At 38.6% G+C, this 18,214-nt stretch overlaps 1 protein-coding gene and 1 pseudogene across 2 annotated transcripts in view; both read left to right on the top strand.

The window, feature by feature from the left end:
• BABAM2 (BRISC and BRCA1 A complex member 2) overlaps positions 1-18,214 on the top strand; it is a 418,531-nt gene that overhangs the window by 160,238 nt on the left and 240,079 nt on the right. The window lies entirely within an intron of this gene.
• Positions 1,884-18,214, top strand: part of LOC139185631 (BCL2/adenovirus E1B 19 kDa protein-interacting protein 3-like pseudogene) — a 36,440-nt pseudogene continuing 20,109 nt past the window's right edge.

The following is an 18,214-nucleotide window of genomic DNA, read 5'->3' as shown; positions in this document are numbered from 1 at the left end:
TGCTTTATCCAGCCTGGCATTTCACATAATGTACTCTGCATGTAAGTTGAATAAGCAGGGTGACAGTGTACAACCTTGACATACTCCTTTCCCAATTTGGAGCCAGTCCATTGTTCCATGTCAAGTTCTACTTACTGCTTCTTTCCCTTCCATTATTAAGTCAAGACAGTTCATTACTAATAGAAAGCAAGGACGACTACTAGGTTTCTGGCTTGGGTAACCGGGTAGATAGTGGTGCCTTTTACATAGATGGGGAGGATAGGGAGGGAGAGGGGTACAAGTTTGGGGTGGGATGCAGAGGTGAGGGGTTGACTAAGAATTCCAGTTCTGACACGTTAATTTGGAGCTGCCTAGTAGATGTTTGGGCTTCCCAAGTGGTGCAGTGGTAAAGAATGCACCTACCGATCCTGCCAATGCGGGAGACACAAGAGATGCAGATTCCATCCCTGGGTCAGGAAGATCCCCTGCAGTAGGAAATGGCAACCCACTCCAGTATTCTTGCCTGGAAAATTCCATGGATAGAAGAGCTTAGTGGCCTACAGTCCAGGGGGTTGCAAAGAGTTGGACATGACTGAATGACCGAGCACACGCACACAATAGATATTTAGGTCAAGGTATTCAGTAGACAGGATCTGTAAGTTAAGTCTGGAGTTTGGAACAGAGGTTGAAGTGGAAATGTAAACTTGGAAGTATTGCCCAGATGTATTGGTAATTTGGATTGTTAAAATAAAATTCCTTTCCAAATCTCTTGATACTTGAAAAAATAAAACAACTTGGAAGTTTTTAGCACGGAGACATTGCTTAGACGCATTGGAATGCCTGGGGTCATCTGAAGAGAAAGTACAGAGACTGAGTAGTCCAAGCCCTGAAGATTATTTAGAGGTCTTGCAGAGGAAAAGCAATCAGTAAAGGAGACTGACAAGGGTGGTTAGTAAAATGGTAGAAAACCCAGGAGAGAGTGGCATTGCAGAAGCTGAGAGAGGAGATGGCCCAGAAGAAAGCGCGGTCAACTGTGTCTATTGCTGCTGAGCACTGACTGAGAGGAAGATAGTGTTAAAATATGATGGCTACATTGCTTGTTCTTCATTTATTCATTTGTTCACTTGTTATTCATTAAACAAATGATTTTCAACTCAGATCTTAAAGTTATTAATATTTGCAACTTGAACCAGTTTTTCATCTCTTATTTTTGTGTCAGTTGAACATACAAATTGACATATACTCTCAAATAAATTGGGGAATATTTATCTCAATTTCTCTATCAAATTATCAATATTTTCTAAGCAATAGAAATTTATAGAAGGGAAAAATGACAATAAAAACCATTACTCAAAAAGGCATCAGGCGTGCCAAAGTGGCCTCAAAAAATTTCAGGATGTTGGATAATTGAGAAAGGTGATAGGCGGATGGAGGGTGGAGGATACACAGGCACTTCTTTTGTATTTTATGTGTTTCTTTATATGCATAATTGATAAGTTGGTGTTAATTGTATCTGTCTGAACTACTTCATTAAATGGAAAAAAAAACCTTTTACACGCACGTCTAGAGAAAGTCTTCAGAATTTGATGATGGCTTCAGTGACAGTGTTTCTTCATTTTCTTTTTTGTTGTCATAAAAATAAGGCAGGAATTAGAATAAAAGGTAAATAAAAGCTCTTTGTTTCCTTTATTAGGAAATATAGCTTACTAAAGAAAAGTTTTATGATTACTTATTGAATTGCAGTACAATTTTATTTATGTAAACTTTGTTCTGTATAGTAAGTACATTATTTCACTGTTGATAAGTATGACCAGTGTATTTGTTTTTTTTTTAACAGGATAAAACCACAAAAAAGTTCAATAATGTGTACATGGGAGAGATCCAGGAAATCTGAGTAACTCCCTTTGTATATATTTCTAAATAAAAATTTGAGCTCTAGATCCTTGGTCAAGTATCTTTCCTTCATAATTCTTTTCATGGGAAATTCAGAGTCTAATTACATTATTTGGATTTACAGTGCTTATTAAGGAATATGATTCTCTGAGAATGTAAGCACCCCCTTTAATTTGCAGTAAAGATGGATGGATTTAATTTTATTGATTGAAACAGTGTCAAAGACATTAGAAGATAAAATGCTTTACTTTTTTATTCTCAGATGGACCCTTTTGAAGAAAGCAGAATTATCCTAATGTTTTGTTCACAACGGCATAAACAGTAAAAGTTATCTTCTACTGTTTTACAAATATGTTACCCAAAGATCAGTCATGAATCTGGGCTGATAGTTAACTATGTACTAGAGGTATATTTCTATGGATTTATTGTACATTTATTTGCATAGTAAATTTTTAAATAGCTCCTAACTACAGGAGCTCATTTTTTAAGGAACCCTTCAGCAGTCCTTTTATAAAATGAGTAACTTTTTATAAGTACCAATTTTTAGGTTGGATTTTTCAAAATAGTTAACATTGAATGCCCTGTATTTTATTTGTCCTTAATTAATCATGTTTTCTGGGAATGTTAAGAAACCTGTCTGAGTTTCAGCCTTCTTATTTTTAATTACAGAATTTGACTAGATAATCTCTGAGGTTCATCCTTAAAATTCTGTGATGCTTATTTAAAAATAACTGTGTCATACAGCATTTAAAAAATTATTAAGGGCCTGTGAATTATTAAATGAAAACAATATTGGAACATTGCGGGGAAAGTGAGTGTGATCTCAGTTATGTAGATGGACAGTTACATAGTCTGTCTATTGGGCAGACTACTTGGATGAGGCAGAAAAATCCATAAACTCCTTGCCTAAGAGGGAGAAAAATCTCCAGAACTAGTGGAAGAGATGGTACTGTTTATAGATGAGCTATCTATCAGCTGATGGTTTTTTAAACAATTGTGGTAAGATATATATGACAAAATTTTCCATCTTAATCATTTTTAAGTAGTATAGAGTTCAGTGGTTTAAATGCATTCACATGGTTGTGCAGTTATCACTGCTATCCATCTTCATAACTCTTTTCAAGTTGCAAAAATGACACTGTGCTCACTAAACAATAACTTCCCATTCTCCCCTCCCTTCAGCCCCTGGAAATCATGGTCATACTTTCTGTCTCCATGATTTTGACGACTCTAAGTATCTCATATAAATAGAATCATATAGTGTTTGTCTTTTTGTTAACTTGCTGATTTTACTTAGCATAATGTCCTCAGAGTTCATCTGTGTTGTAGCATAATGCAGAATTTCGTTCCTTTTAAAGGCTGAATAATAGTCTAATGTATATATGTGTGTGTTTGTGTGTATACACTATATTTTGCTTATCTGTTCATCTTTCAATGTATACTTTGGTTCTTTCCACATTTTAGCTATTGTGAATAATGCTGCTATGAAAATAAGTGTACAAATATCTCTTCAACACCTTGCTTTCAGTTCTTTTGGGTATATACCAGAAGTAAAATTGCTGGATCATTCAGTAATTCTATGTTTAATTTTTTGAGGAACTGTCATACTGTTTTCCGCAGCAGCTTTACCATGTTACATTCTTACCAACAGTGCACAGAATTTCAGTTTCTCCACATCCTTGCTAATACTTGTTGTTCTCTGTGTTTTAGAGAGCGGCCATCCTAATGTGGGTGAGGTGGTGTCTTATTGTTTTGATTGGCAGTTTCCGTAATGATAAGTGATATTGGACATCTTTTGATGTGCTTATTGGTCTTTCATATATCTTCTTTGAGGAAATGTCTGTGTAAGTCCTTTGTCCATTTTTGAGTCAGGTTATTTTGTTTTTTTGATGTTGAGTTTCAGGCATTCTCTCTATATTCTAGACATTAGTCCCTTATCAAATGTATGCTTTGTGAACATTTCTTCCCTTTCTCTGAGTTGCCTTGTTATTCAGTTGATGCTTTTGATGCAGAAAATTTTAAAAATTCCTTATGGAATCAGATTTGCCTGTTGTTTTTTGTTATCTGTGCTTTTGGTATCATATCCAAGAAATCATTGCCAAAGCTAGTGTGAAGCTTTTGTCCTGTGTTTTCGTCTAAGAATTTTATTGTTTTAGTTCTTACATTTAGGTTAATTTTTTGAGTTAATTTTTGTATATGGTATTAGGTAAGGGTGAAACTTCATTCTTTTTCGTGTGGATATTCCATTTTTCCAGCACTTTCTGTGGTAATGGTTATGAATAACAGTAAACAAAACAAGTGATCCTGTTATGAGAGACCAATCCATGCCCTTGATTTTCAGGGCCCTGTAGACCACATTGTTTAAAGCATGGTTCAAATAAAAGAAAATTGCTTTTAAATCCTTGTAAAATTACCTTGACATTCTCATTTTTAGTAGCCCTCAACAAGCATATCAATTTCATTATTTCAGTGAATTCCCTGGTTGATTAGCTGGTGACTTGATTTAGTAAACATTTGTCAGGATATGTCTTCCCTGGAGATATACTAAGCTCGGAGTATGTAAGGCATCTTTTCCTCATCCAACAGTGTTAAGTTAGGAAAGTGTTGTGGTAATATTATGAGTACAATTGTCTAAGAACATTAAGAACCTTAGTCTGGATCTTTTGTAACCATAAAAGGCAATGTGTCATGCTTTCCTGTTTTGCATGGATGAGAAGGGAGTAAAAAACACCAAAAGAATTTTTATTGCATAGAAATATTTCCTTCCTAGCAAGGAGTGTGTGAAGCAATAATGAGCCTAAAAAACAATCTTATATATTAATAGTAAGGGGAGAGAAAGGCAGGGAAACACAGTACAGCCACACAGACTCGAGGGCTGATCATGAAACTGCTGATTCCAGCCAGGGTCCCTTCTCCCTCCCTGCACAGCACTTTACTTTAACGTGCATCTTCTCACAGCCCTCTTAAGATGGGTTGGATAAGTTGTAGCTTCCTCTGTTTAGAAGAGGAACTTGTCAGAGTCTGTGGTGCAGATAATTGATGAAGACAGGCTAGAACCACACTTCCCTAATTGCCAATCTGTGGCTAAGACCAGAGGAGTGTCCTTTGTGTTGAGAAATTGTTTTCCATGATGCAGATTGCTCAGTACAGAAGATGTCATTTTTAGTGTATTCAGTGGTAACTTGATCATCATAGACTGTCCCCACGAAATACCATCAGTCCACCTGAACTGAGGGTTTGAGCACAGCTTGACGTGGTCATCACACCTCAGCACATCTTAAGAGCACACATTTTCCACCAGACTGATTCACACTGGGCCCTTCTCACATTGTTAATGACATACTGCTCACACTTCTTTTATTACCATTTCCTTCATCTCGTTCCTAGAAGAACTTAGGTTGCTGAATTGAAATGACTGTGAATCTCTGTTTACACCGAATTAGAAGAGGCCAGTGGCTTCCTGAGTTTGTTTCAGACCCATTGCCTTTCGGTAGACAAATCTGCTTCGTTCTCTGGGTTGGAAATGATACAGCTACTGAAAAGGTACAGGAATTCTGTCAGGTACTCTTCTAAAGATGTGTTTATGTGCAGTTTATTTTTTTAAACAATTCTGCACTGTGTATAAGAATTAAGGTAATAATACCTTAATATATGTTCTTACATATTGTTGTTGTTTAGTTGCTAAGTTGTATCCAACTCTTGTGACCCCATGGACTGTAGCCTGCTAGGCTCCTTCTGTCCGTGGGATTTCCCAGGCAAGAATACTGGAGTGGGTTGTCAGTTCCTTCTCCAGGGGATCTTCCTGACCCAGGGGTCGAACCCATGTCTCCTGCATTGGCTGATATCTTTTTAGTAATGTATCTTTTTAGTAATGAGTTATAGTAACAAAGTGAAGATAATCTAAAATTATTTATTTTCTTCTGAGATGAGGAAATAAATCTTGAGACTAAACAGAGCTGCCTAACATTTTGTTGGTGTGACGGTGATGTGTCCTTGGGACATGATTGTGGAGGAGAAAATAAAAACCAAGCCATTCACTCTGATACCAGTGATTTGAAAGTGGAGAGCAGTTGTTCTTCAGCATAATGCATTTTTCTGTTTTAGGTTAGAAGTGTCGCATTCCCCGGGAAGATACTACAGTGCATTCTCAATGCAGTGCAACTGTGTGGTGTGAATTCTCTGATGTGGTTGAGAATTGGTATTGCATAGCTTTAAAAGATATGTTTTAAAGATAAAAGAATGAGGAACAGAAATGTGGGAAGAGGGAATACTTTATACCATCTTAATTCTGTTAGTGGTTAAGAACAGCAATGGCCCAGTTACCCCTGGGTTCCAGTCCCATCTTTATCACTGACTCTGACCATGGGCAAGTTATTTGACTTATTTATGCATTTGTATCCTCTTCTCTAAAATGAATGTAATATCTCTTTCATAGTCCAGTTGTAAGGATAAAGTTCGATAACTCATGTCCACTTCATTATAGTCTCTTACATGTAAGTCCTCAGAAAATTATTCTTAAGTCATTTCTTCACTCCTTTATGTAGTTTCCCTCCTATTCTTAGCTTCTCTCATAGCTCAGGTGATAAAGAATCTTCCTGCAGTACAGGGGACCCAAGTTCAATCCCCAGGTCGGGAAGATCCCCTGGAGAAGGGAATGGAAACCCCCTCCAGTATCCTTGCCTGGAAAACACCATGGACAGAGGAGCCTGGTGAGCTGCAGTCCATGGGGTTGCAAAGAGTCGGGCACGACTGAGCGAATAACACTCTCCTCCTATTCTAAGTGAAAATTGATTCTTCCCTCTTCTGTGGAGGTCTCATTTTCCCCCCTTACCTTGACTTGTTGAAGAAGTATTAAAATGCAATCCTTTGTCAACCTGTACCATTCTCTTCCTCCTTACCAACTTTGGATGTGAGATGGTGATCCATCCATCATTCTTCACCCTGCTATAGTCTTTCCACCTTCATCTCTGCTTCCACTGCCCCTTTTTGCTGTGCCTTATACTCATCATTGCTTCTCTGCTTCTAAGGTTTTCTCCTCTGTTTGCAGAGTCTTGAGCTACTGCCTCTTCCATCCAGGTCTGTGCCTTGAGCCATTCACTCCCTGTTGTTGTTGTTTAGTTGCTAAGTCATGTCCAACTCTTTTGCAACCCAATGGACGGTAGCCCATCAGTCTCCTCTGTCCATGGAATTGCCCAGGCAAGAATAATGGAGTGGGTTGCCATTTCCTTGGGGATCTTCTTGACCCAGAGATCGAACCCACGTTTCGTGTTTGGTAGGCAGTTTCTTTACCACTGAGCCACCTGAGAAGCCCACTCACTCCTAGACGCTAATCCCCTCCCCTTCCTGGTCCCCAAAACCTGCTTCACTACCACCTCCTGCTTCACTACCACTTCACTATCACCTAGCCATGCGCTTGGTCTGCTGTGTGCTTTCCCCCTTTTTACAATCTGATGGTAGAATAGTATGGGAGAAATTTCCAGAACCATGCTGATTTGGTCCACTACCAATTTGTGATTCTAATTTCACTTTGGGCCCTTTTTGTGGCTCAAAAATTTATCAATTCTTTAGCATATTTTCTGCAATGACTGAAAATATATATTCCATTTTCTCTGTGCTTCCAGTTCTAAGTAGCCATCCTTCCTCTTGGGAAATGATTTTACCTGTTACTTCATGAGATTATTGATGTTTCTTGCTACTGTGTATGTACGGTCATGATCCCTGGAAAACTTATAACAAAATGTTACCTGGCAGCATTGTATCTCTGAGGTCTGATTGAACCTTTAAGTAACCAGGTATCTAACTCTTACCTTTGTCTTAGCTTTAGAAAGTGGCCATCTTTGACATAGACGATGTTTCCTTCCTTGTATGTGTGTATTCAGTAATTTGATGAACTGTGTTTATTGAGGGCACTGTCCCATGTTCGGTAGTAAGAGATGTTAAAAAGAGAGTAAAACACATGCAGTTTTTACACTTGTGCTAACACTTAGAGAAGGTCTAAAGACAGAAAAGTCACAGAAACTACCAAATTGACTAGAATAAGGGTCTGAAAAGGCCTCTGAAAGGGTGTTAAGAGGGAACTCAGAGCTGGGCTTGGAAAAGAGATGTGTCATTTGATGAGAAGGTCTTGCGGAGGACATCTCAGGGATGTGAGTGGCATTCTTGGCTGGAACAGCCTGAGAGCAGGCCTTGACTCTGTTGAGAGATGCGTGCAGATAGGCATTTCTCTAGCAGACAACATAAATGTAAACCCTTGTAGAAGCTTGTACATAGAATGTACCCATCATTTTTTTCTGGGTGTGTTGAATTGTATTTGAAAGTAGAACTTGGAAGGGCTCCATAACCTAGGCAGTTCCTTTCCTCCCTTCTAGTTATAGGTCTTGAGGGAGCCAAGGGGTATGTGGAGGGGAGGATGTTTATTTTGGTTGTACACCTTGGGTGTCTCCATTTCAGGTGGTTTCCTGAAGAGAGAGTGTTGATGCCTTTTCATGTGCTGTTGACATTTTAGTCTGTTGCTGAGGAGAATAATCCTAGAGATTTGATCCATTGGAGGAATCCAGGAAGCCTAAGTGGTGGACTCTGACAGCTGGTCTAGACCGGTAGTTTAGGGGCCGTGGTACATGAAAACAAGGCCTAAGAATCCCTTCTTCTCATAGTCTGTTAGGAAACCATGATAAAGAAAGAAACCCAAGGTAAACTTTAAAGTGTCCCCATTTTTGACACCTTCCCAGTCCTGTATACTTTATTTTAAAAGATAGACTATGTATTTGGGCTTGCTGGTGTCATTTTACTTAGTGTAGTGTTAGAAGCACACCAGACTAATCTCTTTTTTATTTTTGTTTAAAAAAAGAAAAAGAAGGTTGCTCTTACAGGCTGAAGAATAATAAATAGTACTAGGACCAATAAAAGGAAGACATTTCAGTCCATTTTTACAAGAAATAACACTTTCAACCTTTCCACTTTGTGTATTTCCCAACTTGAATACTGCTCTTAAATGTCATTTATAATCAGCTGTAACATAGGGAATGTTTTAAATACCACATTTCAGTTGGAGATGAATAGAAGATAACTTATATTGTGTTAACAAATACATAAATTGCTCTAAGGTGCATATTAAGCTTTAATGGGCAAAGAGATAAATATTTTGTGTCTGTTAATGTTTAACTCAAGTAACAGTAAATCTCTAAAGTCTACCAAATCATGAAATCATTGCACAATGCATGGTGCATTGTGAATGTATTCTTCAGAAGTGATTTATGCATCTGACTTTTATGGCACTGAATTTCAAAACCTCATAAAGAAGTCTTTTAGAGAAATGTCATGCTGACCTGTGTTGAGGGAGAGGTAAGATTTGCCTGTGTGATCAGCTTCATACCAACTTCACTTTCAGAATTATAGATGTAGTTGAAAAGTTACATATTGCTGATATTCAATAAGTATTTGTTAAATGAATTAATTACTTGAGTCATGTGTTAATGATTTCTCTAAAATTTGAGCTTTTTAGCCCCAATAACTGAAAGTTTATTTCTCGTATATCATATTATCATTCTTTCCTTCCTGTTGGGCAAACCGAAGAGAATCTTAGTGTTTCTGGGACTTTGCCTCAGGATCATCACAAACTACTTGTATGTACTTTAAAAATTCATATCATGGCATCTTTAATATATGGCAGTTTTAATATTTTGGCATCTCCTACACATTGATTTATCAGGGAAAATTATGTCTTTATTTTACTTTAAATGAAGTACTGTTTTCAGAGATGATTTCCTTAAATCCATCTGCACTGAAAAAATGTAATTGATCTGACATTTTGTAAAGGTTTCATTGAATTATATTCTTGTCTTATGCTGTGCAAGGATACATACGTATACATTTTCAGCTAAGATTGGCTTTAGGATGTGTTAAGGAAAAAAGATAACAGTACATATTTTATGATCAATATATTTTAATTAGTCAGTTTTCAAATGAGCTTGTCCATCTGTAAATTGTAGATAGGATATGCCCAACTGCAGGAAAAAATGATTTAGCACTTAGACAAATAGAAGAAAGCATTTTGGATGTATCTGTGTGAAGCTCATATCCACATGGATATGGCTGGTTTGTGTATGACCCAGTGTTCTAACACATTGACACAATCCCCACTACAAGGAAAAACTTGACTTGGGCTTTAAAACACAAATACTCTTTGAGTTCATAATACAATTTTCTTTTTTTTCCCCCTTCCTAACTAAATTAATTTAATTATTTATTAACCACTGTGAGTAAATTTGGACCCTGGAGTAAACATGCCTCCATTTTTGAGAAGCTTACATTTTCACTTTACCAGTGGAAGGGTTTATCAATGAATACTTGTTTAATGCATGTGGACACCTGTTTCAGGGTTAACAGTTGTTTTTATTTTAAGTTTAGCATGGCATGGCATGTAAGTTCCTTTTGTGATTGATTGAGGTTTTTTTTTTTTTTTTTTTTCTTGCCTGAAGGAAAGCAAATGTTTAAATATGCTTTCAAGGGCCTTATCTATTTTTCTAGTCTTGTGATTTTATAATTTAACTACTGTAAAACTTCTTTGAAATAGTAAAACAAGTACTTTGGTAGAGATGTATTTTTCTCCTCTTCAAATGAATAATTTCAAAAAAGTTCTTAGGACAAGCACAAAAATGCACCTATAAGTCTCAAATAAATTGCATTTTCCTTGATTCCAACATGGTTTCTTGAATTGTTTCTAATGGCTTCATATATCTTAAAAATATCTGTGTAGTCAGCCTACTCTCCAAATTGTTGTTGTTCAGGTGCTCAGTCATGTCCAGCTCCTTGCAGCCCAGTGGACTGCAGCATGTCAGGCTTCCCTGTCCTTCACTATCTCCTGGAGTTTGCTCATACTCATGTCCATTGAGTTGATGATGCCATCCAACTATCTGATCCTCTCTCGCCCCCTTCCCGTCCTCCAAATTAAGAGAAAACAAATGTTGACTTGGTTTTCCTCTGCTCTGCCACTGTACTTTAGCAACTTTTTGATTTATTTTTCTTTCAAGAATGCAAAATTAATTTTAGTATCTGTTTAAGCAGATCTTCTCTGCAAATTAGCAGAGAAGCAACCCTGCTGTTCGAACAAAACAAAAAAGTCTACTCATGTAATTCATCATAATATAGTTGCCTGTTCATTTTGTCCTTCTTCAGTGTGGATAAACAGAAGGTGAATGTGTAGGCAGTTGGGACCCTTTTGGCATGGAGACTCTTATCTTTCTAGGAAATTGTCTTATATTTTTTCTTTGAAAATGTACTCCATTTCATTTTCTTTGTTCTCTTTCTCTAGAACTCCAATTTATTGGAAATTAGACTTCTGGATTATATTTCTTTCCTTTTTTTTGGTTATGCCTCTCCTGATTCTCTTTGCTTTTCTTCATTCTACTTTCTGGGAGGTTTTGTTTTTTTTGTTTTTGTCGTTATCTTTTCCATTGATATTTTAAACTTTGCTATCATATCTTTAGGATATTAATTCTGTGTTTTTTTAATTTCAGTTTTTCTCTGAGTTCTTTCTTGTTTATATTGGAAGCTTTCCTTGAAAACCTGGTAGTTCTTTTATATTTAAGAATGAGATATTAAGAGTCTAAACAGAAGCTGTGTCTTGCAGTGGGTGGTGGGGGGGGAAGAGAGATTGACTTTGTGTTTGTGTGTGTGTAGGGAATGCTTCGGAGAAGGCATTGGCACCCCACTCCAGTACTCTTGCCTGGAAAATCTCATGGGCGGAGGAGCCTGGTAGGCTGCAGTCCATGGGGTCACGAAGAGTCGGACATGACTGAGCGACTTCACTTTCACTTTTCACTTTCATGCCTTGGAGAAGGAAATGGCAACCCACTCCAGTGTTCTTGCCTGGAGAATCCCAGAGACAGAGGAGCCTGGTAGGAGGCCGTCTATGGGGTCGCACGGACTCGGACATGATTGAAGCGACTTAGCAGCAGCAGCAGTAACAGGGAATGCTTATTGAGGACTCAGCTGTGGAAAAGATCAGGCAGTGAGCACTCTTTTTCACTTGGAGATACTCAATGGCCAGAATCAGTAGGTGCTTCTGGAGGAATTTTTAACTTCTCTAGAGGGTAATATTTTGTCTCCTGCCTGGAGACAGAGGAGAGGTGTGAGAACATAGAGACCCGACTGCTGACATTCTAGGAGTGAATTTCTGGTTTCAGCTCTGTGATGTGAAGAGTACGAACAGCCTAAGACCCATCCTTACCACAAGAAAAATGCTGGACAGACAGATTTTTGTGAACCTATCAAAGAGCCAAGGTCACAAAACAAATGACCACCCCCAAATCTGGAAAGAGACAGGGGCCTTCAATAGATAAGAACATAAGCATTCTCTTATCTGAAGTAGAAGTCACTGCATGGTGGTAGGACGATGGAACTAGAAATTTTGATGAATTGCTGGAAGCCAAGGCTGTTGAGAACCTGATGTTTCTGGGGCCCACAGCCATAAAAGAACTCTGTTCCTCTTTTGCAATCTTATACTTAGAAGATTCTCTCCTTTTCTTTTGGCTTGTTCTCATCTAGATGTTTAGGATCATAAATGGCTAGTATTCTACTGAAACTTGTCGTTTGGGTGCATAAAGTGGTGACAAGCATAGTTCTTTATAGCTGGACCCCAGTGATGGCCCTAAAGCTCTTTCTTAGGGTCCCCTCCCAAGCAGCAGGGCTTTAAATTGAACTGCTCTGGAGCTGCACATGTGGAAGACGATGGCCCGTGAACTCCTGCAATTATTCTTTCTCCCAGGTGAGGAAACTTTTCAGGGCAGGGTGACTATTGAATTCCCAAGAGATTCTGAGCTCTTTGATGCCAGTGGTGCTCAACCCTGGCTACATTTGAAGAGCTTTCACAACTCCTAATTGCTTAGGTCACACCCAAGACCAGTTAAATCAGAATCTCTGGGGCGGGGTCCCAGACACCTATAGTTTTTTAAACTCTCCAGATGATTTCAAAGTCACTGTTCTGAAGGACAAATTAAATCTTTTCATTTCTGAGTAGCCCTCTGTATCTTCAGAGACAACCTGGAAAAATAATCTCTGACTGACTGTATCTCAGTACACACCTGGTAGGATTCTGTAGCCACTTTATACCCTGTGGCTGATAGGCCACACTCATTGTGTATCTGTGTGTGTATATCTGCCTCAATGTGACAAATCTTCTGTTTTATTATTGTATCCTAAGTATCCAAAATCACTGCAGGTGGTGATTGCAGCCATGAAATTCAAAGATGCTTACTCCTTGGAAGGAAACTTATGACCAACCTAGACAGCATATTTGGAGAAGGCAATGGCACCCCACTCCAGTACTCTTGCCTGGAAAATCCCATGGACGGAGGAGCCTGGTGGGCTGCAGTCCATGGGGTTGCTAAGAGTCGGACACAACTGAGCCACTTCACTTTCACTTTTCACTTGCATGCATTGAAGAAGGAAATGGCAACCCACTCCAGTGTTCTTGCTTGGAGAATCCCAGAGACAGAGGAGCCTGGTAGGAGGCCGTCGATGGGGTTGCACAGAGTCGGACACGACTGAAGCAACTTAGCAGCAGCAGACAGCATATTCAAAAGCAGAGACATTACTTTGTCAACAAAGGTCCGTCTAGTCAAGGCTATGGTTTTTCCAGTGGTCATGTATAGATATGAGAGTTGGACTATAAAGAAAGCTGAGCGCCGAAGAATTGACGCTTTTGAACTGTGGTGTTGGAGAAGACTCTGGAGAGTCCCTTGGAGTGCAAGGAGATCCAACCAGTCCATCCTAAAGGAGATCAGTCCTGATGTTCATTGGAAGGACTGATGTTGAAGCTGAAACTCCAGTACTTTGGCCACCTGATGGGAAGAGCTGACTCATTTGACAAGACCCTGATGCTGGGAAAGATTGAGGGCAGGAGGAGAAGGGGACAACAGAGGATGAGATGGTTGGATGGCATCACTGACTCAATGGACATGGGTTTGGGTGGACTCCGGGAGTTGGTGATGGACAGGGAGGCCTGGCCTGCTGCAATTCATGGGGTCGCAAAGAGTCGGACATGACTGAGCGACTGAACTGAACTGGAGTGTCTAGAACAGTCCCTGTCCTAAAAGGTTATCAAAGATATTTGTAAAATTAATGAATTCAGCTTTTTTTCTTTAAAAGGGGGCATAGACTGTTAAATGGTCAAAACATCATTCCACAGTCTTGATTGTTAAGGGCTGTACCAGCCTGGACTGTGTGGCCTTCAGTGAGGAAAGACCTTTCCTTTTCCCGTAATGTGTGTTTTGAATACCCATGGTTTGCAGAGGGCTATGACGGCTGTGATAAAACACATACCTTTGACACTGTGCCTCGGAAGAACTAAAACTCAGAGAGCCAAACCTTTAGAGAAATAACAAACTTCTCAATACAAAAGTGAAAAATCACTGTGAGCTGGATTCATTTGTCCATTTAACAAGTGGGTTTTGACCATCTCTATCTTGTACTCATTGTTCTAACTATAGGAGGCCCTGAGGTCAGTTTAACAAATTCCCTGATATTGGTCAGTAATTTAAAAACGTAACTTTAGGGCCTGATTTTCATTCTTTTCATAGTCATATTTTGGACCAGAGCCCAAATAATGGATTTCTGGCTCTTATAATAGATGATGAAATCTGTAATTGCACTTGTAGTTTATAGTAAACAATCTGATAAGAAAAAAAGTGGATATTTTTATTATCCTTATTTTATAGATGAGGAAACACTTTTTAAAAATTATTTATTATTTATTTTTGACTGTGCTGGGTCTTCGTTTCTGTGAGGGCTTTCTTTAGTTCTGTGAGCGGAGGCTACTCTCTCCTTTCTATAAGCAGCCTTCTCACTGTGGTGACTTCTCTTGTTGTGGAGTAGTAGCTCTAGGTGTGTGGGCTTTAGGAACTGAAGTTCCTGTGATCTTGGAACAGAGTCTCAGTAGTTGTAGCGCACGGGTTTAGTTGCTCCAAGGCATAGGCTGCTACTGCTAAGCTGCTTCAGTCGTGTCCGACTCTGTGCGACCCCATAGACGGCAGCCCACCAGGTTCCCCCATCCCTGGGATTCTCCAGGCAAGAACACTGGAGTGGGTTGCCATTTCCTTCTCCAATGCATGAAAATGAAAAGCAGCCCACCAGGCTCCTCCATCTGTGGGATTTTCCAGGCAAGAGTACTGGAGAGGGGTGCCATTGCCTTCATATGGGATCTTCCCGAATTAGGGATCGAACCTGTGTCTCCTGTGTTGGTAGGCAGATTCTTTACCACTGAGCTACCAGGGAAGCCCAAGATGAGGAAACACTTTTAATGTACTTCGAGTAACTTGCCCAGGTTCATAACCAGTAGTAGGACAACGGATTTCAATCTAGGTCCTCCTGTATCTTCAAATATTCAGAGTAAGAAGCTTAGTATTTTGCTTGTTACATTATGGCAGATTGGATTAACTTTGTACTTAGTGCAATGAAGTTACTGTTAAAAATTTAGTTACAATAAATCAGTTTCAATGCCATTAATATTTGTTTTGAAATCACCCAACAGCTATCCCTTTTAAGCTCTGTGGTGTTTTTGTGTGCATGTGTGCGTATGTTTAATGAGTTAGCATTATTTTACAGGAAGATGTGACCTTTTGAAGGTGCCTTCAGATGAGTTGGCAGAGCCACTCATTACACTTAGGAAGGGTTTTTCAGTCTCCAGTGTTCAAATAATCTTGGAATAATTTTTACCTGTCTTTGTTAACAGGGATTATACTTACAACTTCTTAACTCCTAATACACGATTAAAAGGTAGTAATCAAGAGATGGCCAAATGACAGAGAACTTGTATCTGGCACAAAGAACTTAGGTCATTGAGAAAAGTAAATTGCCTCTTCCAGTTTCTATTCTAGCTGTTTTCATGTTCTCATTGTCTTTCCTGAAGATTTCACCTATCAGAATATTTAGTTTTAGACTTGAAATAGATAGAAATGGTTCTAGCTCAGGGTGCCTCCAAGGGGGTTGTTTTTCTTTAAGATCTCTATTCTTTAAGACAGATGTATCTTCTGGTTTATCTCTGGAAGATATTCATGTGTAAATTATACATATAGCCAAGCAAAGGACCCACGGCCAAGTAGAGTCATTTTGTTTCTGGAATTGGAGGGCAAGGGTAAAAGCCCAGACTTGACATTTGCTGGGAGCGCAACCTTGAGCAAATTACTTAGCTTTCTGAACCTGTTTTCTTACCATGAAGATTAGGATTGTACAATTTGTGTTTCTGTATTCCTGGGTTTTGGGAGAATCAAGTGAGACATGTGTAAACACACATTCTTAACTACCAAGTGCTGTGTAAATGATGGACTTCATTGTTTAAAATCTACCATGGTGATCATGTCGTTTTCCTCACTCTTTAGCCTTAATAAAATATTTCCCCCCTGATACTACCTTTATATTTTAGTTTTTCAATTTCATGTAAAGATATGAAAGTAGTCAATTTGTTTTCACGTACGTTCTGCTCTCCATCAGTACTTCTTGTTTTCCAGTCCTAAAACAATTAAAATGCAGCCAAATGTCAATTAAAACCTTGCTTTGATTAAAAATGGTGTAAAAAATGCTATTTTCTTTAATTGAGTTTTTTTTTTTTGTAATCAAATGGATACATGATACTTAGGTGTTACCTGCTCGGAGTTTCAGTGTTTTCTGTTGAACTTGCCTGGGAAAGTAGGGGTGCCCTTCCTGGTAGGGGTGGGGTTGGGGTAGGGCCAGGGAGACTAGAGTGTATCTTGGATGACTGTAGGAATGGGAAGTAGTAGAGTTTCATTGCTGCTTATGGTGTGAATGGAGCAGTTTTGTTTCTCAGAGTCAGGGAAGCATGTGTAAAGATACAAGCAGTAAGTAAATACAAATCTCTGATGTTTAACATCATCCTGAATTGCTTCCTTGTCTCTGAAAGATAAATTATTAGGACTAGGGAATATGGAGTTAAAGTGAAATATGGCTTAGTTTTCTCCTTATGCTACCCTGGGAAAATAATTTTGTCAATAAAGGTGTGTGTGTGTGTGCTTTAGTCACTCAGTCGTGTCTGACTCTTCGTGAACCCATAGACTGTAGCCCACCAGGTTCCTCTGTCCATGGGGATTCTCCAGGCCAGAGTACTGGAGTGGGTTGCCATGCCCTCCTCCAGGGAATCTTCCCAACCCAGGGATCGAACCTTGGTCTCCTGCATTGCAGGTGGATTCTTTACCATCTGAGCCACCAGGAAAGCCCAAGAGCACTGGAGTGTGTAGCCGATCCCTTCTCCAGGGGGACTTCCTTACCCAGGAATCGAACTGGGGTCTCCTGCATTGCAGCTGGGTCTTTACCAGCTAAGCTACCCTGGAGGCCCCGATAAAGGTGTACAATATGCTTATATAATAATTTCTCTAATTGTCTTACACGTAAAATTTAGCAACCATTCTCTGAATTTGCCATTTTCAATCTATGCGTTGCTAAAATCAGCTGTAAATTTCAGCCCATCAGTGTAGTAGTAGAATTGGTTATTATGAGGCCAGACTAACTCTACCAAAACCTACTAGGATACTGCAAGAATAGAAAATTATAAACTGTTATCCATCATGTGTGAGCACACAGAAAGCTTTAACGAAATATTAGCAAATAGAATTAAATATTATATTTAAAATGATAATAATACATCATGACCAAGTAGAATTTTTCCCTGGAATACAAGGTTGATTTAACTTCCAAAAAGCAATGTAATTAACTGTGTTAACAAAGAATAAAAATATGATCACTTCAGTAGAAACAGGAAACACATTTGACAAAATTCAATACCCATTCATAAAGAAAAGGAAAGCTTAGTGAACTATTAAGTATTAATAGAAGGTAACATCTTCAGTCTGATTCAGGGCATCTGTAGGAAAACCGTAAGTAACATCATACTTATGATGAAATGTTGAACGTACTAAGCATCAGGAAAAACACAAGGATGTCTGCTTTTACTACTTGCATTCAACATTGTATGGGATGTGCTAATCTGTGCAATAAGGCAAGAAAAATAAATAAGAGACACAACGATTGAAAAGGAAGAAGCAAACATGTATTTGCAGACATTACAACTGTGTGTGTAGAAAATCCAATAAAATCTACAAAAAGGGAATACCTTTACAAAGGGTGAATTTAGCAAGAGCATAAGATACAAGGTTAATATTAGAAATAATTTATTATATTTAAATACACTAAGAGAAGAACTAGAAAATGTAATTAACAACAACTTCATTTAAAGCAGCATCAAAAACATAAAATAGTTAGCAATAAAATTAATTAAAAATGTAGAAGATCTCTACACTGACATCTATAGGATATTACTGAGGTAACTTATAGA

The sequence above is a fragment of the Bos indicus genome, chromosome 11 (assembly GCF_029378745.1).
Source record: "Bos indicus isolate NIAB-ARS_2022 breed Sahiwal x Tharparkar chromosome 11, NIAB-ARS_B.indTharparkar_mat_pri_1.0, whole genome shotgun sequence".
NCBI classification, from domain to species: Eukaryota; Metazoa; Chordata; class Mammalia; order Artiodactyla; family Bovidae; genus Bos; species Bos indicus.
The sequence above is the reverse complement of the archived record's forward strand: the minus strand, read 5'-3'. Positions and strand labels throughout refer to the sequence as shown.